This window comes from Schistocerca nitens, chromosome 3 (genome assembly GCF_023898315.1).
Source record: "Schistocerca nitens isolate TAMUIC-IGC-003100 chromosome 3, iqSchNite1.1, whole genome shotgun sequence".
In the NCBI taxonomy this organism is placed as follows: Eukaryota; Metazoa; Arthropoda; class Insecta; order Orthoptera; family Acrididae; genus Schistocerca; species Schistocerca nitens.
Window position 1 is genome coordinate 833254402 of NC_064616.1, and position 27961 is coordinate 833282362.

At 43.7% G+C, this 27961-nt stretch overlaps 1 protein-coding gene across 1 annotated transcript in view; it reads left to right on the forward strand.

Annotated features, from left to right (window-relative positions):
* Positions 1 to 640: 640 nt before the first annotated feature.
* The window catches only part of LOC126248862 (annexin B9-like), a 145167-nt gene continuing 117846 nt past the window's right edge, over positions 641 to 27961 (forward strand). The window contains exon 1 of the mRNA XM_049950300.1: positions 641 to 876. The gene's annotated coding sequence lies outside the window, so the exon portion shown is untranslated. The remainder of the gene's footprint in view (positions 877 to 27961) is intronic.

A 27961-nucleotide genomic window follows, 5' to 3' on the forward strand; every position in this document is an offset into this window, starting at 1 on the left:
AAACTAATGACTGGCAACAGCTGGACATTTACACATGTAAATTAGTTCACATTTCCAGTGACGATGTCAAACGAAAATAAATAAATAAATAAATAAAAGAAACGAGTTAATTGTAAGGGGGTTGGGGTAAGTTTCGATAGAAAAATGGATCAAGTAAATATAGTTACTTGAATGTAAAATTTCCGAAGCTTGCAATGGGGCAAAGCATCTTCTGATATTGATCTACATTTGTTTCGACAGGATTCAGTAATACAGAACTATGATCTTCATTTGTAGCTTTACGATAGTAAGAAAATCTTTCATCTAAATAAAACTGCAGAATCCAAAAGAATACCAAACATTTTGTCCAAAAATAAGAGATTTATAGTGATAAGCACGCCCAGGCGTTTCTGCCTGCAACAGACCTGGCGTTCGCCGTGCCTAGCTGACGTGACGTCACCTACAAGCGGCGAGGCCTTCCTTTGAGTCGGTGTTGGCCTACTGTAAGTCGCCTGTGCGCGTGCGCAGGCGTTGAACAGCAGAAGGCAGACGAAGCAAGAGAAGGAACAAACGCGCCGATGACGTCAGGGCCTTGGCTTGCTGCCCGGCCAGACGTCAGCGTTGCAGGGTGCCCACGCACCTACTGTCCCGTTGGGCGGAGGCCAGCCGTCGGCTGATCGTCGCCAGCCCACCGCGCCGGAATGAGGCGTCTCTGCCTCACTTTGGCGATGGAGAAACGTGTAATTTAAAAGTAATAAAGTGTTTTCTCGACCACCTTTCTGTCACTGGGCCCTACCGGCCCACCACTCAACCCACTACCTCCACAGGCCGCAACACAGTGGTGTCAGAGGTCGCAGTAACAGTATGTTATCGCTGAAGGATTTAAAAACTTGTTCTGTGAGTACATCCTAGATATAGTTAAAGCTACTAAATCCATTATGCTGGGCTGGAAGTTACGACGTTATCTATGTACTTTACCATAACCCGACGTAGGTCATTGGTTATCCGTTTCTTGGCACGCGAGCGGCTGTGCACAGGAGTGAAACAGCGCCAGGGTCAAGCTGAAGTTTTTCAGGTCTCTGTGGTTGGAGACGATACAGAATGACTCGGATGTTAGTCTAAAGAGGTGTATACGATGACGATAGGGGAAATGACACTCTAAGTTGGCTTACTGGTCTGCTTTTTATTGCTTCTCCACGTGTTAGCAAGGAAAATGCAAAAGAGCATAGACGCTAGTTTAAACTTCACTAAGCGTAAAATATATATGAAGTTTACAACCAATTACCAGAACAAATGACCATTTCAGCCTGTATCTTGATTAAGATTCGGGCATGTATGGTACTGTAGACCACGAACCATGGAGGTGTCAGATTTTATTGTTATAACCGAACCCTTTGGATCAGGCACTCGTCACAATGTTAATGATAGACAGATATACAGGACCGTTTGTAACATTAGGCAAAACTAGGCTGCTGCCTAGGGCGGCAAAGGGCGGAAAAATTAATTTCAAATCAAACAGTGAAAAAAATGAGCAAATGAGGAGAAAAAACTGAAATAGAGGGAAAATTAAAATACCAAATTGCTTTTAAAAGTATATGGAACAGTTACTTAATAAGTCTTTACTTACCTTGACGAAGGTAAACACATTCCCTCTACCTATCTCAGAACTAAAGCAGCTACTGCTGAGTACGACACTTGGTTTCACTTGGTCCCCAAACTGCTCCTCCAGGATATCAAACACTCTCCTGCTCCGATGGGGTCGAGCTCGGTCTTACATGAACCATATCTTGCCGAAATCAGGGTCACTTTCGAAAATGGGGATGAAATCATCTTCCAAAACCTTCACGTACTGTTCTGTAGTCACCGTGCCATCAAGGAATATCGCGCCGATTATTCCGTGACTAACCATTACACACCACACAGTCACCTGTTGAGGGTGAAGAGACTTCTCGATCGCAAAATGCGGATTCTCAGTCCCACAATTGCGCCAGATTTTTTGCTTACTGGCGAACTCGTCTAAATGAAAGTGGGCTTCGTCGCTAAAGCAAACCATACTAATTCCCATAATGCCCCGCGGCCAACCGTGCAGTTTGAACGTCCTGGCGCAAACCGTTCAGAAGTTATGGCGATTTTGTTTTATATAGTTCACTAATTGTCATCCTGTAGATTGGCAGTAGTTCCAATGACGATAACTTCCTGCTTGTACCGATAAGTACCGATCAACGCCCTCACCGCACAAACCAATAATACTTCAACAACACAAACCAATAACCCTTCAACAAATGAAAAGAAATATAATACAACTTGCTCTCTATGCTAGCGCCTTACAGTTGTTAATCTTTACCTGAATTTTGAAAGAGTAAGCTGTTGGCTAGTGTGTTTTGTCGTGAAACTGTTTTATCCCACAAATAGCCGTTTGAGGTTTCCCCAGGAAGGCTACATTTCCGAGACCTAATTCTCACCATGGATATCCTTTTTAATGGGACCACATACACGTTTAGTAGTTCCATCACTCAGTCGATCGGCAGCTTCGTTTCATTTTATTATAGCATATTAGAAATGACAGAAGTTTGTTAACGTGTACTTTTTATTTCCATTTGTGCTATACATTGTTCACAAGATCTAACATCCTGAATACTATGGCTATAGAAATGTAAATTTTATTTACCTGTTTCGTCATACAGGTACACGATATAATTCTTGAGTTTTTACTTCATTTTTTACATGTTCGTGTTTGAGGTCTACATACACTCAACAACAGAAAAAAGGCCACTGCAGACAAAACGACAGAAAATGGGACCATTTTACAATAGCAGCATAGAAATCGGGCCAGGACATGACATCAGACAGAGCAACTTGGTCATTAATCAAAGAAATGCGAGTTATCCGACTCTCACTCTGTAATCTTATTTCCCCCGATGTTAAGGACTGCTTGCTTTACGATACAGATTATGGACCTGACTGGATGTTCGAATCGCAGCGACAGCACATGGATACCAACAAATATTCGGCACAGTGGCTACAAAACTTTTAAGAATGTGCTTTCAAGTGTTCGCTATCTACCATTCAGACTAACGCAGAATGAAAGGTCAGTTTTAACCTCAAGTTTTTTATTTTCTAAGACCGCTCTTATTCGTGTTTTGAAACTTGAAATTATAACTTCGCACGTGTTGGAATGAAGATCAAAGCCACAAAACTACCTTCCACGGGCATATGAACACATGTGTTCAAAGAGCCTGGCCTCTTGTCTGTTTCAAAAATATTCAAATGTGTGTGAATGCCAAACTGCTAAGGGACCAAACTGCTGAGGTCATCGGTCCCAAGACTTACACACTACTTAAGCTAACTTCAAGCTAAGGACAACACTCACATCCATGCCCGAGGGAGGACTCGAACCTCCGGCGGGAGGGGCCGCACGAGTAGTGACATGGCGCCTCTAACCGCGCGGCTCTTGTCTATTTCTTGTAGTGTAAGAAGGGTGGGGTGGTAAGATACGAGTTTCTCTCTTTTTTTTATCATTTGTACTAACTTACTAGTGAGAAAAATACGGCGAAATGTCGGACAATGTTTACCCATATTATGAAATCGTGTGTGAAAAATTTTTCTTCAGAATGATAGAGTCGTCAAAGATACTGTGTCTTATGTCACAGAAAGTATCTGACCACGAAAGTAGTCTTTGGAGATCTTTTCTTAACAGACAGAACGGAACATGAAACCATTACTATAAATTCATGCAGCTACACCTTATAGTCATCATCCCTAAGTGTCTGAAGCAGTGATTACTTTTTCTTAATAAATTAACAGCGGAATATTTCGACCAACAGCGAAAGAGTAAGTATGTAACGTGTACTTGTGCACCTACATACAGCCATCAAGCTCTCATGAATGGGCAGTAGTATCAAATTAGTAACACTATGTTATGGATCGCATACTTGTTTGAAAACATTGTTGTTGTTGTTGTTGTTGTTGTTGTTGTGGTCTTCAGTCCTGAGACTGGTTTGATGAAGCTCTCCAGGCAACCCTATCCTGGTGCAAGTTTCTTCATCACCCAGTACCTACTGCAACATACATCCTTCTGAATCTGCTTAGTGTATTCATCTCTTGGTCTCCCTCTACGATTTTTACCCTCCACGCTGCCCTCCAACGCTAAATTTGTGATTCCTTGATGCCTCAGAACATGTCCTACCAACCGGACCCTTCTTCTCGTCAAGTTGTGCCACAAACTTCTCTTCTCCCCAATTCTATTCAATACCTCCTCATTAGTTATGTGATCTACCCATCTAATCTTCGGCATTCTTCTGTAGCACCACATTTCGAAAGCTTCTATTCTCTTCTTGTCCAAACTATTTATCGTCCACGTTTCACTTCCATACAGGTTCAAATGGCTCTGAGCACTATGGGACTTAACGTCTAAGGTCATCAGTCCCCTAGAACTTAGAACTACTTAAACCTGACTAACCTAAGGACATCACACACATCCATGCCCGAGGCAGGATTCGAACCTGCGACCGTAGCGGTCGCGCGGTTACAGACTGTAGCGCCTTTAACCGCTTGGCCACCCGGCCGGCCTTCCATACAGGGCTACACTCCATACAAATACTTTCAGAAACGACTTACCGACACATAAATCTATACTCGATGTTAACAAATTTCTCTTCCTCAGAAATGCTTTCCTTGCCATTGCCGGTCTACATTTTATATCCTCTCTACTTCGACCATCATCAGTTATTTTGCTCCCCAAATAGCAAAACTCCTTTACTACTTTAAGCGTCTCATTTCCTAATCTAATTCCTGCAGCATCACCCGATTTAATTCGACTACATTCCATTATTCTCGTTTTGCTTTTGTTGATGTTGATATTATATCCTCCATTCAAGACCCTGTTCATTCCGTTAAGCTGCTCTTCCAAGTTCCTTGCTGTCTCTGACAGAATTACAATGTCATCGGCGAACTTCAAAGTTTTTATTTCTTCTCCATGGATTTTAATTCCTACTCCAAATTTTTCTTTTGTTTCCTTTACTGCTTGCTCAATATACGGATTGAATAACACCGGGAGAGGCTACAAGCCTGTCTCATTCCCTTCCCAACCACTGCTTCCCGTTTCTTGTCCATCTACTCTTATAACTGCCATCTGGTTTCTGTACAATTGTAAATAGCCTTTCGCTCCCTGTATTTTACCCCTGCCACCTTCAGAATTTGAAAGAGAGTATTCCAGTCAACATTGTCAAAAGCTTTCTCTAAGTCTACAAATGCTAGAAACGTAGGTTTGCCTATCCTTAATCTATTTTCTAAGATAAGTTGTAGGGTCAGTATTGCCCCACGTGTTCCAGCATTTCTACGGAATCCAAACTAATCTTCCCCGAGGTCGGATTCTACCAGCTTTTCCACTAGTCTGTAAAAAATTCGTGTTAGTATTTTGCAGCCGTGGCTTATTAAACTGATAACTGATAGTTCGGTAATTTTCACATCTGTCAACACCAGCTTTCTTTGGGATTGGAATTATTATATTCTTCTTGAAGTCTGAGGGTATTTCGCCTGTCTCATACATCTTGCTCACCAGATGGTAGAGTTTTGTTAGGCCTGGCTCTCCCAAGGCTGTCAGTAGTTCTAATGGAATGTTGTCTACTCCCGGGGCCTTGTTTCGACTTAGGCCTTTCAGTGCTCTGTCAAACTCTTCACGTAGTATCATATCTCCTATTTCATCTTCATCTACATTCTCTTCCATTTCTATAATATTGTCCTCAAGAACATCGCCCTTGTATAGATCCTCTATATATTCCTTCCATCTTTCTGCTTTCCCTTCTTTGCTTAGTATTGGGTTTCCATCTGAGCTCTTGATATTCATGCAAATGGTTCTCTTTTCTCCAAAGGTCTCTTTAATTTTCCTGTAGGCAGTATCTATCTTACCCCTAGAGATATACGCCATCCCTGCTTCGCCATTTTGTACTTCCTGTCGATCTCATTTTTTAGACGTTTGTATTCCTTTTTGCCTGCTTCATTTACTGCATTTTTATATTTTGTCCTTTTATCAATTAAATTCAATGTCTCTTCTGTTACCCAAAGATTTCTATTAGCCCTTGTATTTTTACCTACTTGATCTTCTGCTACCTTCACTATTTCGTCTCTCAAAGCTACCAGTTCTTCTTCTACTATGTTTCTTTCCTCCATTCTTGTCAATCGTTGCCTAATGCTCTCCCTGAAGCTCTCTACAACCTCTGGATCTTTCAGTTTATCCAGGTCCCATCTCCTCAATTTCCCACTTTGTTGCAGTTCGATTGCCGGCTGAGTCGGAGATTTTCTCCGCTCAGGGACTGGGTGCTGTGTTGTCCTAATCATCATCATTTCATCCCCATTGACGCGCAAGTCGCCGAAGTGGCGTCAAATCGAAAGACTTAAACCAGGCGAACGGTCTACCCAACGGGAGGCCGTCGTCACACGATGGCTATGGTTCTGGAACAAATCTCAGTATCTATATCAAACTCTTGCAAATTGCATAGTGTCGCAGAAATACTTAATGTGTGCTTGTGTAGGAGTTTTCGTGATTTCTCGGCTTCTTGCCCTAACAGAACCTGTTTACGAAAATAGCGCAGAATAACGTGGCAGCCCGTCCATCACGTGTTACCCTTCCTGCTTTCAGCATACACAAACGTTATCACCACTAAAAGCCTGTGCACGCTCGCTAAAACACCATTAATCATAAAAGTATTCTTGTTGTGTGGAAGAGAGAACTCTCTAAGTACAGACTGGGAAATCAGAACAATTACGCTAACAGAATTCGAAGCACTGTCTTACAGAAGAGAAAAAAAATGTCCGGGATTTTCGGTATCCTACAGCTACAATTCTGGAGACGTCCTGAGCCACAGTGGCGGATGAGTGATGGCATTCCTGCCAGAGATGGATGGTCTGCTTCAACTTGTCTTTGAACACTTGCTGTCTCAGAACTTTCCGTACGTACCTTGTCTCCATCTTGTTCGAATCAGTTTGCAGACACTCCTACGCCCCGGAACAATGGATGTCTTGTGGATGAATAGAGCATTATGATTGTATTTTGTACAGATCACCATATTGCATTGACAATTAAACCCGGCAACGTACTCTACATATCGTAAAATACGGAAAGACTCTTAATCAATTACACTGCTCTCCCACTCAGGACAGAAGCTTGAATATTATAGCGCGAAACAGATCTCCAACCCAGCAATATATTACCGCATACCGTATCGATGTATTAAACATACATTTCCTATCCTGCACCATACAAAATCATCCCTTTTACATCATCCATACATATATCGCGAAGCCAGACAGCACCATATATACTCCTCGCAGCACTGGATATTTCCATGCGAGGGTGGCAGTCATCGACCCCAGATGGATGACCAGAGCGCTCTCAGCGGACCGAAGTCACTTTCAGAACTGTTCTATAAATTCGGAGTCGTTTCCCCTTGGCACAAACGCGTTACTGTTTCTGCTCTGGACCTGCTTGCTTGCTCTCTTTTCTACACATCTCCAGACTCGAGGATTACAAGAACAAAACGTATTTTCCCATGGTTTGCCATAATATTATACTACTTTCGCGTTATTTCTTATTAATTTAGTTTACATCTTTGGTGTTCTTTAATAACTAATGTAGTATTTTATGTTCAGTAGTTGTTAATACCCACCTGTGTGTGATTTCTCTGTATGTTGTTGTTGTTGTTGTTGTTGTTGTTGTACGTGCTTCGTGTTGAACTGGTACCTAATAAACCATGTGTATTTCCAAGTATGTAAATATTCGTTTTCTAACAAACTCTGATCAGGTTATGGGCCCAGGTGCGTATTAAAAGGACACTTCTACGAAAATAATAACGCAACTCTGTGCAAAAGGTTTTTAAAGCGATCTCCAAGAATACGTTTTTGAAGCTGTTAATTCCACACAACCAACGATGGATTGATTTAGAATTATCAACATCAGACTTCTGGAACGCAGGTTAGTTCAAAAATGTTCAAATGTGTGTGAAATCTTATGAGACTTAACTGTTAAGGTCATCAGTCCCTAAGCTTACACACTACTTAACCTGAATTATCCTAAGGACAAATACACACACCCATGCCTGAGGGAGGACTCGAACCTCCGCCGGGGCAGGTTAGTGAAACCTAGTATTCTTTCAGAAAGTGCTACCGTTGAAGAAAGGGCGATCTACAAAAGTGCATTAGAAGCTTTTAACAAAGCAGACAACAACGCTCTAGTTGTTTTGACTACAAATATGTCGGAAGAAATTTTGGAGAAAATAATTCGTCTAAATACAGCGTGTGAAGTGTGTACAGAACTACAAAAATATTTGATGGTGTCTCTGAAGACAAAGTTTACAACCTTTGTTTGCAGTTCTTTAGTTTCAAAAAGTCTCCTGAAGACGATATTGCGACACATATTTCCAAGCTGAAAATTTATGGAGTGAATTGAAACAGGAAATGGCTAAAGATGTCATAAGTAATTTAGAAATGCCTGATTTGTTTTTGATTTGTAAAATATTAGGTACACTACCAGAAGACTATTTTTCACTTGAATCTAGTTGGATGTTAAATGTCTAGAGGTGACAGAATAATTGATAATTTAACAAATCAATTGTGTGCATATGAAAAGGTTTGAGTACAAAGGAGGATCATTTTGGTAAACAAGAAGCCCTCACTACCGACTCATCAATGCTGTCAATTCAGCAAGTAAATCCAATGGAGAGAAAGAAGAAAAAGAAATTAATATGTAATTACTGCAAGAAACCCAACCATACAATGAAAGTGTTCACAAAGTGGGCAGCTGATGGCAAACCTTCAAAACCAGCTACCACAGATACAAATATTCTACTTCTTGCTGTGACAACTTATGTGATGAACTCTGAATGTAGAAATGAGGACTGTTATGTAGACAATGGTGCAACAAGTCATATTACAAATTATAGGAATTGTTTCAAGACATTTCAGCCTTATCTAACAAAGCACTCAGTTATTATATAAAATGGTGACATAAGCAGCTGATGGCAAACCTTCAAAACCAGCTACCACAGATACAAATATTCTACTTCTTGCTGTGACAACTTATGTGATGAACTCTGAATGTAGAAATGAGGACTGTTATGTAGACAATGGTGCAACAAGTCATATTACAAATTATAGGAATTGTTTCAAGACATTTCAGCCTTTTCTAACAAAGCACTCAGTTATTATATCAAATGGTGACATAATTGAAGCAATTGGAAAATTTTCAATAGACATTGAAGCAGCAGTTAGAGGAAAATGGAACAGAATTACCTTGACAGATGTATGGTACGTACCTCAGATTCACAAGAATCTATTCTCTGTTCTTGCAGCACAGGATAAACATCCAGAAGCAATTTGTCATCTTAAGATTGATAATGTCTCTAAATTGGTAGGTGTCCATCATTGCTTTGGAAGCCTTTTTAAACTCGCTGTAAGAAATGTGAAACCTAGCTCCCTCAGTGAAGTTAATACCACTAGCAGAGACAATACGTTGCAGCTTTATCATGAAAGATTTGGACACCAGAACAAGCACCATGTGAAGTCTGTACTTCGTAGCGAGTTAAATATTGAGGTGGAAATGGACAGTGAACATTGTGAAGGCTGTATTTATGGCAAAGCTCATCGTTTAACATTTGGCACCAGAAATAGGACAGCAGAACCAGGTGAGCTTATTCACGCTGATGTATGTGGTCCATTTCAAGTACCTTCTGTGTCAGGGCACCGGTATTTTGTTCTTTTCAAAGATGGTTGTACAAAGTTTAGGGCAACATATTTCATACAAGAAAAGTCTGGAGTTGCAGAAGAGTTAAGGCAGTTCATAGCTGAAGCAAAACCTGCTGGACATACCATCAAGGTCGGCCGGTGTGGCCGTGTGGTTTTAGGCGCTTCAGTCTGGAACCGCGTGACAGCTACGGTCGCAGGTTCGAATCCTGCCTTGGGCATGGATGTGTGTGATGTCCTTAGGTTATTTAGGTTTAAGTAGTTCTAAGTTCTAGGGGACTGATGACCACAGATGTTAAGTCCCATAGTTTGAACCATACCCTCAAGGAACTTCTGAGTGATAATGGGAAAGAATTTGACAACAAACAACTAAAAGAGATTCTTCATAAAGAGGGTATAATTCAACGCCTCACAATGCCACACACTCCAGAACAAAATGGGTGCAGTGAAAGAGAGAACCGCACAGTTGTGGAAACTGCCAGAGCCATAATTCCTGCACACGGAAACATTCCACAGCAACTTTCGGCAGAGATGGTGAACACTGCAACCTACATTCTGAACCGAACAGGGCCTTCCAGTATTCCAGGAACATCTCCATATGAACTGTGGTATGGAAAGGAGCCAAGACTGAAACATCTGCAGGTGATAGGCTCCACCTGCTATGCTCATATTCCAAAACAACAGAGAAGGAAGATAACCCAATTGCACTGAGAGGTGTCCTTATTGGATATGATCAGAATGAGGGTTACAGAATTTATTATGGAGAGGTCTGCAAACTCATTAGGTCACAAGATGTCATCTTTGAGGAGAGGCCACTGAAGAGTGAGAAAAGTTCAACTCTTCCAGTGAATGTTTTCAATTATCAGGATCCAGTACCTCAGACTAAAGACCAGTATGGTATTGATAGTGAGAGTGAAGAGGATGGCAGTTCCTTGGCTGTAGATGAAGACCCTCAGGAGAAAGATCAGGAAGACACAAGTGGAGAAGCTTTACCACATCTGCGTGATCAGTTAACCCTCAGACCTCCACAAAAATTTAATGATTATGTAATGCACCTCTCAATACCTTTCCAGCAACCAGAAACATACAGCGATGCCATGAAGTCTGTTCAAAACGATTTCTGGAAGGAAGCCATGGTTTCTGAAATAAAAGCTCTTCAAGAAAAAAAAAAAAAAAAAAAAAAAACGTGGAATCTGGTTGACCTGCCACATGGAAAGAGGGCCATTCCTAATAGATGGGTGCATAAAGTTGAAACAAATGCTGATGGCTCAGTCAATAAATTCAAGGCACGATTGGTGATTAAGGGTTATTCGCAGAAGAGAGGAGTTGACTATGACCAGACGTTCAGTCCTGTAGCTAGAGTGTCTACCAATCGAGCACTACTAAGTGATGCTGCAGTGAGAGCATTAAACTTTTACAAATTGATGTTTCAACTGCTTTTCTTTATGGTGATTTAAAAGAAACCATTTATATGCAACAACCTGAAGGATAAGATGATGGGTCTGGGAGAGTATGTCGCTTGAAGAAAACTCTATACAGACGGAAAAAGGCTCCACATTGCTGGAACGAGAAGTTCAGTAATCATCTCACCAAATTGGGCTTCCAGAGGAGTGAAGCTGATCCTTGTCTTTTCGTGAGACAGAAAGGCTGTAAGAAAATATTCCTTGTGCTTTATGTTGACGATGGTCTGATTGCAGCTCACAGTGAACAGGAACTTGAAGACAATGTCAGTGATTTAAGAGAAGAGTTTAAAATTACTTCATTGCCTGCATCATTTTTCTTAGGCCTGGAAATTGACCAACAAGAACGTGGAACTGTACGTGAAAGCCAAACTTATTACACAGAGAAAATAGTAGAGCGTCTCAATATGAAGAACTGCAATGCTGTAACTACATACATAATAAAGGACAATGATACAGAAGAAAGTCCTTGCAACTCTGAATTTCCATACAGGCAAGCTGTTGGAGCACTGATGTTTCTGATGTGTGGGACACGTCTTGACATTGCATATGCTGTCAGTGTTGTATCAAGAAATCTTGAAAAACCAACAGATCGTGATGTAATGAAAGTTAAAAGAATCTTACAATACCTGAGAAGCACAACAAATTATGGATTTTTATATAAAAACAATTTTAAGAAGCAGTTTTTAGAGTGTTATAGTGGTGCTGACCATGGTGGTGATCTTGGCTCTGGGCGCTCAACGTCAGGTGCACTTTGTCTGTATTCTGGGGCACCTACCTCCTCGATTAGTCAGAGGCAATCTTCTGTTGCCATATCCACAACTAAAGCTGAGGTTGTGGCTGCCAGTGAAGCTGCTCAGGAAATTGTCTGGATCAAGAAGCTTCTGACAGAATTGGACCAGTTGGAGGCAACACCAGTTCTGCAGGTTGACAACGAAACTGCTATCCGGCTTGCCCAAGATCCCGAGTTTCACCGAAGAACGAAGCATATTCGTATAAGGCATTTCTTTGTTCGTGAACTAGTTAGTGCTGGTGAAATCACAGTTGCAAAAGTTGACACTGAAGAACAACTTGCTGATATACTAACAAAGCCACTGTTTTCCATTAGATATCAGTATTTATGTAATAAGATTGGACTTTGCAAGTTATTAAATAAGGGCGAGTGTTAATGTATTTTACATCTTTGGTGTTCTTTAATAACTAAAGTCAGTTTTTTATGTTCAGTGGTTGGTAATATGCACCTGTGTGTGCTTTCTCTGTATGTTGTTGTTGTAAGTGCTTTGCGTTGAACCGGTACTTAATAAACCATGTGTATTTCCAAGACTGTATATGTTCGTTTTCTAACAAAATCTCAGCATTCTCGATGTTAAGCACACAGCAGTATCGTACCGATCACTCACACAACATAATTCCGAAGATATAGACTGGAAATTATTTCTCTACAAAACCCGAAACTTTAGCTAGGTGGGGGCGTGCTGTAAACTACTGACTAACTAGAAACCTGTCACGTCTGCGAAGACATTCACGCGGAAACTCGAGAAAAATAGAGAAGACTGATATGCCCAGTCACGAACACCGATGCCATTGATGTAGCAGATTCCAAATCATCCCAATAATTTACAAGGTCAACTAAGGTGTTTCTCATGTCTGGAGATCCGGTACACGTGTCTTCCACATGCTAGATGCACACCCCACAATCGATTTACACTCAATTAAATAAAGGCGCGAAATGTGCAGAAGCAGTCAAACCAACAATTTACATGGGAGGGAATAACAGTCCAGGGCAAACGCACCTCCATATTCAATCTCAAATTTCCACGCGATCACGAAACCTATACAACACATACTAAGTATTAGTTCGCTATTCGGTAGTCTAGAGGACAACACCTTAATTCATCTACATTCCTATACTCCATCAGGCATCTCCATTCTGACATCTCCTACCATTAAAGGGAAACGTGAATCACCCCTGCACAGGTCACCGGCGCTGCTGGCCTGTGCGTGCTCACAGTTAGAATGAATCATCCTAAGAAATCGGTCACATATATATTTTATCCCCGTACTTACAACTAAGTGCTACGATCGCGATCTCAGTTGAACGACATTCGACAATGAGCAAAGTATCGGAAATACACCCAGTTGACGGCTATGGCTCTGGAAATAGGAATATCAGTACCATTCTTACGACTTGACATACTCTTCCCTTTGCTATCACAGTACTAGACGTCATATCCATACCTTCCTTATGAATGGACATACTCATTTCCTTTGCATATTTCAGAACACAATGATTCCCTTCATTTCGATGTCGGCTTTTTCTCGGTTTTCTCTTGCTGCCGCATACTTTTTCCAATATACAAATTGTTTGGCGCGAAACAGAAGATACACAAGTACTTCCTCAATTTCCCCGCATTTAGATGTATATTCGGTCAATTTATACCTATTCCCTCCTCATTTTCCGCAATTCTATTAATAAAATGTCAGATCTATCCATGCGATCATGACATAGCCTATCGTTCTGTGTTCTAAAATTGCTTTTAAATGTAGCACAGCTGCCAACACCTAGCCAAAATGCACTGATAGGGAGGTGTAATGCACTGTACTCGACTGTATCCAATCACTTCCACATTTGGATTGTGTTTGCTCTGTTTTCTGTATGTCTGTGTATATACACTACTGGAAATGGAAAAAAGAACACATTGACACCGGTGTGTCAGACCCACCATACTTGCTCCGGACACTGCGAGAGGGCTGTACAAGCAATGATCACACGCACGGCACAGCGGACACACCAGGAACCGCGGTGTTGGCCGTCGAATGGCGCTAGCTGCGCAGCATTTGTGCACCGCCGCCGTCAGTGTCAGCCAGTTTGCCGTGGCATACGGAGCTCCATCGCAGTCTTTAACACTGGTAGCATGCCGCGACAGCGTGGACGTGAACCGTATGTGCAGTTGACGGACTTTGAGCGAGGGCGTATAGTGGGCATGCGGGAGGCCGGGTGGACGTACCGCCGAATTGCTCAACACGTGGGGCGTGAGGTCTCCACAGTACATCGATGTTGTCGCCAGTGGTCGGCGGAAGGTGCACGTGCCCGTCGACCTGGGACCGGACCGCAGCGACGCACGGATGCACGCCAAGACCGTAGGATCCTACGCAGTGCCGTAGGGGACCGCACCGCCACTTCCCAGCAAATTAGGGACACTGTTGCTCCTGGGGTATCGGCGAGGACCATTCGCAACCGTCTCCATGAAGCTGGGCTACGGTCCCGCACACCGTTAGGCCGTCTTCCGCTCACGCCCCAACATCGTGCAGCCCGCCTCCAGTGGTGTCGCGACAGGCGTGAATGGAGGGACGAATGGAGACGTGTCGTCTTCAGCGATGAGAGTCGCTTCTGCCTTGGTGCCAATGATGGTCGTATGCGTGTTTGGCGCCGTGCAGGTGAGCGCCACAATCAGGACTGCATACAACCGAGGCACACAGGGCCAACACCCGGCATCATGGTGTGGGGAGCGATCTCCTACACTGGCCGTACACCACTGGTGATCGTCGAGGGGACACTGAATAGTGCACGGTACATCCAAACCGTCATCGAACCCATCGTTCTACCATTCCTAGACCGGCAAGGGAACTTGCTGTTCCAACAGGACAATGCACGTCCGCATGTATCCCGTGCCACCCAACGTGCTCTAGAAGGTGTAAGTCAACTACCCTGGCCAGCAAGATCTCCGGATCTGTCCCCCATTGAGCATGTTTGGGACTGGATGAAGCGTCGTCTCACGCGGTCTGCACGTCCAGCACGAACGCTGGTCCAACTGAGGCGCCAGGTGGAAAGGGCATGGCAAGCCGTTCCACAGGACTACATCCAGCATCTCTACGATCGTCTCCATGGGAGAATAGCAGCCTGCATTGCTGCGAAAGGTGGATATACACTGTACTAGTGCCGACATTGTGCATGCTCTGTTGCCTGTGTCTATGTGCCTGTGGTTCTGTCAGTGTGATCATGTGATGTATCTGACCCCAGGAATGTGTCAATAAAGTTTCCCCTTCCTGGGACAATGAATTCACGGTGTTCTTATTTCAATTTCCAGGAGTGTACATGCCTCGCGGAAGGATCCCGAACACAGTTCTGCCACGGCATCTCAGCTTCGCCTGTTTCTACACGGGTTGCCGAAGGTGGTAGATGCTGCTTTCTCCGACTTCTACTCAGTTCCGACTTACATTGCAACAATCACATGCGCAAAGCTGTAGGAAAGGTAGCGCAGAGTCTGAAGGGCAGTTGCAAGATACATAGGGGCTACCTAAAACCTCGTTGGAATTTTACTGTAGCAGGTAGGTTCGAGAAAGGTGGCTCGTTTTCGAGATATGTGAGTGTCAGAAGTATGATATGGCATCGAGACAGAATGCGTTACAAATACTGGAGAAATATCTAGTGGCGGTGGCGTGAGGGGGTTGCACATATCTGTTTTATACCACACTCCTTAGCCGAATCACTTTCAAAATTTAGCGACTTTATCATGAGGTTGCATAGTGGGCAACGTGTAAGCACGCTGCTGGTGTCATAACATACGCTTCGGCGATTACCGTCTCGGTATTTGCCTGTATAGAAAAACCACGTCATTCGTAGTTAATGCCATACGTGGATTTATAAAGCCAGTATAGCTTTTAACATGGATTCTTATGTGCATCTGTAGAACCAAGACCGCTTGTAACAGTAACATACAGTAGTTGTTGGGATCGGGTTTTTTAAACATGTGAGACGATTAGGCTCTCTTCCTAAGACACAGTGGTATCACTCACAAGAAAAACTTATGAGACCTGTCCACCCATCGCTGAATTTCTCTCAGTATTATTCTGTATCGTAGGTAATCAGTTATTGACGAAATATTATACTTAAGAGTAGGGGGTGAATCAGGCTTATAAAGTATGTTTTTGTGTTCTGACATATGCAAAGGAAATGAGTATGTCCATTCATAAGGAAGGTATGGATTTGTCGTCTAGTACTGTGATGGCAAATGGAAGAGTATGTCAAGTCATAAGAATGGTACTGATATTCCTATTTCCAGAGCCATAGCCGTCAACTGGGTGTATTTCCGATACTTTGCTGATTGTCGAATGTCGTTCAACTTAGACCGCGATCATAACATTTAGTTGTAAGTACAGGGATAAAATATATATGTGACCGATTTCTTAGGATGATTCATTCTACTTGTGCGCACTCGGCCTGCAGCGCCGGCGACCTATGCAGGGGTGATTCACGTTTCCCTTTAATGGTAGGAGCTGTCAGAATGGAGAGGCCTGATGACGTGTAGGAATGTAGATGAATTAAGGTGTTGTCCTCTAGACTACCGAATAGCGAACTAATACTTAGTATGTGTTGCATAGGTTTCGTGATCACGTGGAAATTTGAGATTGAATATGGAGGTGCATTTGTGCTGGACCGTTATTCCCTCCCATGTAAATTGTTTGGTTGACTGCTTCTGCAAATTTCAAGCCTTTATTTAGTTGAAGGAAACTCGATTGTAGTGTTTGCATGTGGAAGACATGTTTAACGGTTCTCTAGACATGAGAAACACCTTAATTGACCTTGCAAATTATTGGGATGATTTGGAATCTGCTACATCACCGGCATCAGTATTCGTGAGCTGAAATATGTTTTCTCTATATTTGTCGAGTTTCTGCGTAAATGTCTTTGCAAACGAGACAGGTTTCTAGTTAGTCAGTGGTTTACAGCCTGCCCCCACCTAGCTAAAGTTTCGAGTTTTGTAGAGAAATAATTTCCAGTCTATATCTTCGGAATTATGTAGCGTGTGCGGTCGGTAGGGTATTGCTGTGTGTTTGATATCGAGAAGTACCCTGAAAATGGTATAATATTATGGCGAACCATGCAAAAATATATTTTTTCTTGTAATCCCCAAGCCTGGAGATGTGTGTAGAAAAGCGAGCAAGCAAGCAGGTCCGGAGCAGAAACAGTAACGCATATGTGCCGAGGGGAAACGGGTCTGAATTTGTAGAACAGTTCTGAAAATGACTTCGGTCCGTTGAGAGTGCTCTGGTCATCCGTCAGGGGTCGATGACCGCCGACCTCGCATGGAAATATCCAGTGCTGCGAGGAGTATATATGGTGCTGACTGTCTTCACGATGTATATATGGATGATGTAAAAGGAATGATTTTGTATGATGCAGGATAGGAAATGTACGTTTTCAACATCAACATGATACGCGGTAATATATTGCAGGGTAGGAGATCTGTTTCGTGCTCTAATATTCAAGGTCCTGTCCTGAGTGGGAGAGCAGTGTAATTGATTAAGAGTCTTTCTGTATTTTACAATATGTATGGCATGTTGCCGGGTTTAATTGTCAATACAATATGGTGATCTGTACAAAATACAATCATAATGCTCTATTCATTCACAAGACATCCATTGTTCTGGGACATAGGAGTGTCTACAAACTGATTCAAACAAGATGGAGACAAGGTACGTACGGAAAGTTCTGAGAAAGCAAGTGTTCAAAGACAAGTTGAAGCAGGCCATCCATCTCTGGCAGGGATGCCGTCACTCATCCGCTACTGTGGCATTAGGACATCTCCAGACCTGTAGCTGTAGGATACCGAAAATTCCGGCCATTTTTTTCTCTTCTGTAAGACAGTGCTTCGAATTCTGTTTGCGTAATTGTTCTGATTTCCCAGTCTGTGCTTAGAGAGTGCTCTCTTTCCAAACAACAAGAATGCTTTTATGATTAACGGTGTTTTCGCTAGCATGCACAGGCTTTTAGTGGTGATAACGTTGGCGTATGCTGAAAGCAGGAAGGGTAACACTTGATGGACGGGCTGCCACGTTATTCTGCGTTATTTTCGTAATCAGGTTCTGGTAGGGCAAGAATTTCCGTGCATACAAGCCGAGAAATCACGAAAACTCCTACAAAAGCGCACGTTAAGTATTTCTGGGACCCTATGCAATTCGCGAGAGTTCACTATAGGTACTGAGATTCGTTCCAGAACCACAGCCGTCAAGAGGAGACGTTACCTGTACATCGATCGGTGTCAGACTGTAGCAACAATCGTAATATTTAATTGTAGTTCACTGGTATATATGTTCCTGGCTTTCAATAGAATGCGTCAAAAATGGCGTTGAAAAGCATGTGAAATTCGAAATGTCTACCAGAAAATGGTCAGAGGACATCACTCATTACTTAATTTGGTATCAAAGGCGGTACAATAGCTTAAGGAAATGGTGGTGATATGGAAAACCAGTTAACGGAACAATAGGTTAAGTGCTGGCAAGGCGCCACACATTAGGTTAAGACACCCAGACTACAACGCCAAACATTAATTTATGCAGCATGTTTGCCCCATGTAATTGCTTCTTGCAAGACCGACATATTTCCAAACAGCAGAGAATGATGAGCAAGAGAAATCCAAGTCCCCAAAAATGAATTTTTTATAAATGAACAATATACGCTTGAATTTCCTGTTATGAGATCCTTCCTCTCCACCAATCTCCATATGTTGCATACAATGCATTGAATCCCCTAAATTGTTTAAATAAACAATATTTCACACAATGTCTAAATTGTTTAAACAATATTCCATACACTACAATCGAATGCCCTCCAAATGATCGATCAAAAAATGGTTCAAATGGCTCTGAGCACTATGGGACTTAACTGCTGAGGTCATCAGTCCCCTAGAACTTAGAAGTACTTAAACCAACTAACCTAAGGACATCACACACATCCATGTTCGAGGCTGGATTCGAACTTGCGACTGTAGCGGTCGCGCGGTTCCAGACTGTAGCGCCTAGAACCGCTCGGCCACTCTGGCCGGCAATGATCGACCAGCTGAGTCTTTTTCCCGCATATTCCTTGGGAGAGGTGGCGGTTGGATGACTTAGGTTAGTGGAGGTGCCCTTTTTTCCCGCCATTTTCTTGGGTTAGTAGAGGTTGCATTGTCCTGATGGAATTTGAACTTCCCGATAGAGGGGCATGGGGGGTGTGTGGTACTTCCCCACCAGAGAGGTTAATTAATTGATCAATTTACTTAAGTAAATGTGACCTATCTTCCCACCATTTTCTTAGATTAGTAGAAGGTGCATTGTCCTGTTGGAATTTGAAGCTCCCACCATTTTCTGGGGGAGGGGAGGGGAGGGGTTAGGTTAGTGGAGGCAGCCCAAGTGGCCTATCTTCCCACAATTTTCTTAGGTTAGTAGAGATAACTGTGGCATGATTGCCATATACTGTTGGAATTTGAACTTCCTGCCTGGGAGCTGGGGTGTGGCAGTTTACTGCCAAAATTCAAACTTCTTGCCGGAGGGGGTGTGGCACTTGCGTCGTCAGTGTCGTCACGGACGCCATCTAAGGTGACCTATTTTGGGGCGACGTCCTGGTCTGGGGTGACCTACTTTTGGGTGACACCCTGGTCTAGGTTGACCTATTTTGGGTGACGTCATCGCCGCTATCTCGGATAATGGTACTTTGGGGCGACGTCCTGGTCTGGGGTGACCTACTTTGGGGTGACGTCCTGGTCTAGGGTGACCTACTTTGGGGCGACACCCCTGTTGTCCCACTACTAATGGCTTATACATATGACTCACGCTACAAACAGCATACTGTTATTGAATTTTTGTGTGCAAAAAAAGAAACCATGGTGAACATCCGTAAACATTTGTGTGCCTTGCGTGGCGATGCTGCAGTTGAGAGGAGTACACTTGGGCGATGGGTAAAGAAAGTTACAGCCTCAGGAAATTCAGAACCGGGTCTCCATGATCAGCCGTGCTCGAGACGCCCTGTCACAGCCACTGCTCCAGACATGCTGAATCGTGTGGATGCCATTATTCGTGCCAACCGGAGCATCACAACTCGACAATTGACTCTACAGCTCTCGGTCAGCATTGGAAGTGCATCTGCAATGATCGAGACTCTCAGATATTCACCATAGGTTCCACGAATGCTCATAGCGGACCAAAAGATTCAAAGAAAGGTAATTTCATCTGAATTGTTGGGGGACGAAAGCTGGGTGCACCACTTCGCGCCAGAAACAAAAAGGCAGTCCATGGAGTGGCATCATGCTCATTCACCACAAAATAAGAAACTCAAGACAACCCCCCATATCGGAAAAGTCATGGTGACAGTCTTCTGGGATTGTGATGGCTTCATTCTCATGGATGTGATGTCAAGAGTGTCAACCGTCAATTCAGAGGTATAAGTGAAGACTCTGAATAAACTCAAGAACCGTTTCCAAATGTGTTCAATCGGACAAGAATCCAGCAGAAATCTTGCTCCAAGACGATTATTCACGACCACCCACAAGTCTGAGAACCCGGCAACACATTGCCAAATTGGGTTAGACATTATTGCCTCATCCATCATGCTACTGTCGGACCTGGCATCCTCGGACTTCCAGCTCATTGGGCTGTTTAAAGTTTCACTGTGGGGACACACTTTGAAGATGACGAGAGTGTCAGTCATGCAGTGAAAACATGGCTACGCCTACAGGATAAGAGCTTTTACCAACGGGGAATACATGCTCTTCCACAACGTTGGTGTACAGCCATAGAACGTGGATAAGACTATGTAGTAAAATAGGATGTGGACGAGACATGTTGATGTATATTGTCACCAAATTCTGTCACAACAATAACCATGTTCTGAGAAAAAAATTACTTATTGAACGACCCTAGTACATTTTCCAAGTCACAGTTTGGGTTTCTTAAGGCTTCTGATACAGAGAAAGGTATTTACACGTACAGTGAGAAAGTACTTAATTCCTTAGATAACAAATTAGAGGCTACTGGAATATTCTGTGACCTGGCTGTATGAATCACAGCATTCTCTTAAGTAATTTAGAATATTATGGTGTCACCGGCAGTGCTGCGAAATGGTTTGGGTCTTATCTAACTAACAGAAAACGATGGGTGTTGTTGCGAAATACCTGAGCAGTAAGCAGTTGGTCTTCATCTGATTGGGAATTAATTGATTGTGGTGTTCCTCAAGGTCCCATTTTGGGTGCATTGCATTTTCTTATGTACATCAATGACCTCTCGACTGTTACATTTCCAGATGCTAAGTTTGTTTTGTTTGCATATGATGCAAACATTGCAATAAGTAGCAAGTCAAATACAGATTTAGCAATGGCTGCTAATCAGATTTTCAATGACAGTAATAAATGATATAAAGCTAATTCATTGTCATTAAACTTTGATGCTGTAAGAGATTTTCTTCCAGCATGTGTATAATACATGAATACATGCAGATTGAAGAGATTGACAATCTTAAATTTCTGGGATTACAACTCGATGATAAATTCAGTTGGGAAGGGCATATGACAGAATTGCTGAAGCACCTAAACAAGTCTATATTTGCAGTGAGAATGAGGTCAGATGTAGGAGATATAAATATAAATAAAACATGCATACTATGCTTACTTTCAGTCTATTACATCATACGGTATCATATTCTAGGGTAACTCATCAAACCAAGCAAAAAATTTTAGTGTGCAAAAGTGTGTAATAAGAATCATTTGTGGTGTAAATTCAAGAACATCATGTAGGAACCTGTTTAAGGAATTTTGTGTTCTAACCACTGCTTCTCACTATATGTATTCCTTAATAAAATTTGTTGCAAGTAATACATCTCTGTTCCAACCAATAGCTCAATAGATAGTATCAATATTAGGAATAAAAACACTCTTCATAAAGACCTAAAATCACTTACCTTGGTCCAAAATGGGTTCCAATATTCCGGAACACACATTTTCAATAAATTACCAGCAACTATTAAAAACTTGGGTTCAGATAAGGCGCGGTTTAAACGGCGTTTGAGAAAGTTTGTGATAGGCAACTCCTTCTACTCTATACATGAGAATCTCAACGGGGACGTTAGACGAGCTTAGATTTCAGTTTTAACAGCACTTGGTCACAACAGTCAAGATTGGGTATTTTGTGTATGATAAATTTATTAAAAGTGCATAACCATGTTTCATTCTGACAGCATATTAATTCTGTAAATATTAGCAGTTCTAGTTTACTGTAATGTATTCACCTACTTTGGTAATCTCCTGACAAACGATCAGGGTAGTGAGTATTATATTCAAATGTCTTTTGTGTTTTATGTTATACTTTCTGACATATTAAACACCCACGAGAGTCATCTCACTTTTGGGTCTATTGAACGAAAACTGAATCTAATCTAATCTAATTTAAAAACCGTCAGCCCAGACTTCGACTCCGGGCAACGCCATCGGCAACGTTCCGCGTTAGAGAAGACCTGGTGGCCGCTTGTGACCACAGCGCGGCCGCATCCTACCGTGTCAGCTCGCCTCACAAACCAGAGACGCCAGCGCAGTCTCCTCGACGATCACCAGTGGTGTACGGCCAGTGTAGGAGATCGCTCCCCACACCATGATGCCGGGTGTTGGCCCTGTGTGCCTCGGACGTATGCAGTCCTGATTGTGGCGCTCACCTGCACGGCGCCAAACACGCATACGACCATCATTGGCACCAAGGCAGAAGCGACTCTCATCGCTGAAGACGACACGTCTCCATTCGTCCCTCCATTCACGCCTGTCGCGACACCACTGGAGGCGGGCTGCACGATGTTGGGGCGTGAGCGGAAGACGGCCTAACGGTGTGCGGGACCGTAGCCCAGCTTCATGGAGACGGTTGCGAATGGTCCTCGCCGATACCCCAGGAGCAACAGTGTCCCTAATTTGCTGGGAAGTGGCGGTGCGGTCCCCTACGGCACTGCGTAGTATCCTACGGTCTTGGCGTGCATCCGTGCGTCGCTGCGGTCCGGTCCCAGGTCGACGGGCACGTGCACCTTCCGCCGACCACTGGCGACAACATCGATGTACTGTGGAGACCTCACGCCCCACGTGTTGAGCAATTCGGTGGTACGTCCACCCGGCCTCCCGCATGCCCACTATACGCCCTCGCTCAAAGTCCGTCAACTGCACATACGGTTCACGTCCACGCTGTCGCGGCATGCTACCAGTGGTAAAGACTGCGATGGAGCTCCGTATGCCACGGCGAACTGGCTGACACTGACGGCGGCGGTGCACAAATGCTGCGCAGCTAGCGGCATTCGACGGCCAACACCGCGGTTCCTGGTGTGTCCGCCGTGCCGTGCGTGTGATCATTGCTTGTACAGCCCTCTCGCAGTGTCCGGAGCAAGTATGGTGGGTCTGACACACCGGTGTCAATGTGTTCTTTTTTCCATTTCCAGGAGTGTAGATATGTACCTAACAGAAAAAATCCTGATGGGAGAGACATGCTGTAAAGAAACATCTAAAGAATAAGAGTCTACTGCATAACATATGCAAAACAAAACATAGGGCCGTAGATAGAGAGCTTCTGAATGAAACACTTTTACACTACTGGCCATTAAAATTGCTACACCACTAAGATGACGTGCTACAGACGCGAAATTTAACCGTCAGGAAGAAGATGCTGTGATATGCAAATGATTAGCTTTTCAGAGCATTCACACAAGGTTGGCGCCGGTGGCGACACCTACAACGTGCTGACATGAGGAAAGTTGCCAACCGATTTCTCATACACAAACAGCAGTCGACCGGCGTTGCCTAGTGAAACGTTGTTGTGATGCCTCGTGTAAGGACCCTTTGATAAAGGTCGGATTGTAGCTTATCGGGATTGCGGTTTATCGTCTCGCGACATTGCTGCTCGCGGTGGTCGAGATCCAGTGACTGTTAGCAGAATATGGAATCGGTGGGTTCAGGAGGGTAATACGGAACGCCGTGCTGGATCCCAACGGCCTCGTATCACTAGCAGCCAAGATGACAGGCATCTTATCCGCATGGCTGTAACGGATCGTGCGGCCACGTTTCGATCCTTGAGTCAACAGATGGGGACGTTTGCAAGACATCAACCATCTGCACGAACAGTTCGACGACGTTTGCAGGAGCATGGACTATCAGCTCGGAGACCATGGCTGCGGTTACCCTTGACGCTGCATCACAGACAGGAGCGCCTGCAATAGTGTACTCAACGACGAACCTGGGTGCACGAATGGCAAAACGTCATTTTTCGGATGAATCCAGGTTCTGTTTACAGTATCGTGATGGTCGCATCCGTGTTTGGCGACATCGCGGTGAACGCACATTGGAAGCGTGTATTCGTCATCGCCATACTGGCGTATCACCCGGCGTGATGGTATGGGGTGCCATTGGTTACACGTCTCGGTCACCAGTTGTTCGCATTGACGGCACTTTGAACAGTGGACGTTACATTTCAGATGTGTTACGACCCGTGGTTCTACCCTTCATTCGATCCCTGCGAAATCCTACGTTTCACCAGGATAATGCACGACCGCATGTCCTGTACGGGTCTTTCTGGATACAGAAAATGTTGGACTGCTGCCCTGGCCAGCACATTCTCCAGATCTCTCACCAATTGAAAACGTCTGGTCAATGGTGGCCGAGCAACTGGCTCGTCACAATACGCCAGTCACTACTCTTGGTGAACTGTGGTATCGTGTTGAAGATGCATGGACAGCTGTACCTGTACACGCCATCCAAGCTCTGTTTGACTCAATGCCCAGGCGTATCAAGGCCGTTATTATGGCCAGAGGTGGTTGTTCTGGGTACTGATTACTCAGGATGTATGCACCCAAATTGCGTGAAAATGTAATCACATGTCAGTTCTCGTATAATATAATTGTCCAATGAATACCTGTTTATCATCTGCATTTATTCCTGGTGTAGCAATTTTAATGGCCAGTAGTGTAGTTTTCATGAGGGCACTGGATGGTGCCTTCAACAAGTACTGTAGCAGCATATATTCGAAAGATCTTTCACTAAACACGGAGGAATTCTGATCCTATGTAAAGGCTGTTAGTAGTACCGAAGCTAATGTCCAGACACTCATGGAGGGGACAGTAACATGAAACTAAGGTACCAAAGCAACAGCAAAAATGCTCAACTCTGTTTTCAAACGTTCCTTCACAAAGAAAAATCCAATAGTAATGCGCCAGAATAAAAGCCAATTAACACTGGCCATCACGTCGCGGCAATTTCAAGTCAAGGTGTAAGAATCGAGCATTCTGATTGGCTCTTATCGAATTTACCCGCCGAATTACTCATGCCACCAGTATGAAAGCACCATCCACAACCATCCTAGTCATATCATAACATAAACCATAATAACTTTACAATGCATTATATACACATTTTACACAATGTAAGCCACAGTAACTTTACAATACAACATATACACATTTTACACAAACAATGCAGTTGTCCTTTTTATCTGTACAGCACCTGAAAAAATTATCATACGCCTACACTCACACCGGCTATATGTTATGATGCTCCCCAGTCCTAGGGAAGCACCATCAGCCATTTCTTTCTTTCTACAGTCGCGACATTCAGCGGTAATAAACTACTTTACACTGATCACCATTTCGCACTGACAACTAAACCTCGCAAAGTTGTCTACAGATCATCAAATACATACTAGACTCTCAAGAATATCGGAGCTTGAAAGTGATCACCATCGCAGCAATATATCACCAAGTACCGTGTCGATCTAGTAAACATACAGTTCATATCCTCCACCATACAAAATCACCCCTTTTACATCATCGGGCCGAAGTCGCTCTCAGAACTGTTCTACAAATTCGCGATCGTTTCCCCTCAGCACAAACGCGTTACTGTCTCTGCTTTCTTGCCTGCTCGCTTTTCTGTGCGCATCTCCAGACTTGGGGATTACAACAACACACGTATTTTCGCCATAATATCATACCATATTCGCGATACTTTTCCATATCAAGCACTAGGCAGCAACGTAATTCCCCAGATATAAACTGGAAATTATTTCTCTACAAACACAAAACTTTAGCTACGTGGAGCATGCTCTAGACCACTGACTAACTAGAAACAACCACATGAAAAATCATATTTCCACCCGTGAATACCGATCTCGCTGATCTAACATACCCCAAATCATCCATATAATTTACAAGACAACTAAGGTCTTTCCCATGTCGAGAGAACAGGCAAACGTATCTTCCACATGCCAGATGCACACACCACAATCGATCTTCTCTCAACTAAATAAAGACGCAAAATGTGCAGAAGCAGTCAACTGAACATTTTACGTGGGAGGGAATAACAGTCCAGTGCAAACGCACCTCCATACACAATCCTCTCAGATTTCCACTTGATCACGAAAGCCGCCCATCTTACGATCGTGATCTCAATTGAACGTCATTCGACAATGAGCAAAGTATCGGAAATACACCCTACTGAAGGCTGTGGCTCTGTAAATGGAAATATCTGTACCTTCATTACGACTGGACATACTCTTCCCTTTGCCGGCCTGGGTGACCGAGCGGTTCTAGGCGCTACAGTCTGGAACCGCGCGACCGCTACGTCGCAGGTTCGAATCATGCCTCGGGCATGGATGTGTGTGATGTCCTTACGTAAGTTAGGTTGAAGTAGTTCTAAGTTCTAGGGGACTGATGACCTCAGACGTTAAGTCCCATAGTGCTCAGAGCCATTTGAACTCTTCCCTTTGCTATCACAGTACTCCAAGTCAAATCCATACCTTCCCTACAACAGGGCATAGTCATGTCCTTTCCACAAACACATACGTTATAAACCTGATACTCAAATTCGTACATATCACTCACCAACTTGTTTGTAGAGAAATAATTTCCAGTTTATATCTGGGGAATTACGTTGCTGCCTAGTGCTTGACATGGAAAAGTATCGCGAATATGGTATGATATTATGGCGAAAATACGTGTGTTGTTGTAATCCCCAAGTCTGGAGATGTGCATAGAAAAGCGAGCAGTCAAGGAAGCAGAGACAGTAACGCGTTTGTGCTGAGGGGAAACGATCGCGAATTTGTAGAACAGTTCTGAGAGCGACTTCGGCCCGATGATGTAAAAGGGGTGATTTTGTATGGTGGAGGATATGAACTGTATGTTTACTAGATCGACACGGTACTTGGTGATATATTGCTGCGATGGTGAACACTTTCGAGCTCCAATATTCTTGAGAGTCTAGTATGTACACTCCTGGAAATTGAAATAAGAACACCGTGAATTCATTGTCCCAGGAAGGGGAAACTTTATTGACACATTCCTGGGGTCAGATACATCACATGATCACACTGACAGAACCACAGGCACATAGACACAGGCAACAGAGCATGCACAATGTCGGCACTAGTACAGTGTATATCCACCTTTCACAGCAATGCAGGCTGCCATTCTCCCATGGAGACGATCGTAGAGATGCTGGATGTAGTCCTGTGGAACGGCTTGCCATGCCATTTCCACCTGGCGCCTCAGTTGGACCAGCGTTCGTGCTGGACGTGCAGACCGCGTGAGACGACGCTTCATCCAGTCCCAAACATGCTCAATGGGGGACAGATCCGGAGATCTTGCTGGCCAGGGTAGTTGACTTACACCTTCTAGAGCACGTTGGGTGGCACGGGATACATGCGGACGTGCATTGTCCTGTTGGAACAGCAAGTTCCCTTGCCGGTCTAGGAATGGTAGAACGATGGGTTCGATGACGGTTTGGATGTACCGTGCACTATTCAGTGTCCCCTCGACGATCACCAGTGGTGTACGGCCAGTGTAGGAGATCGCTCCCCACACCATGATGCCGGGTGTTGGCCCTGTGTGCCTCGGTCGTATGCAGTCCTGATTGTGGCGCTCACCTGCACGGCGCCAAACACGCATACGACCATCATTGGCACCAAGGCAGAAGCGACTCTCATCGCTGAAGACGACACGTCTCCATTCGTCCCTCCATTCACGC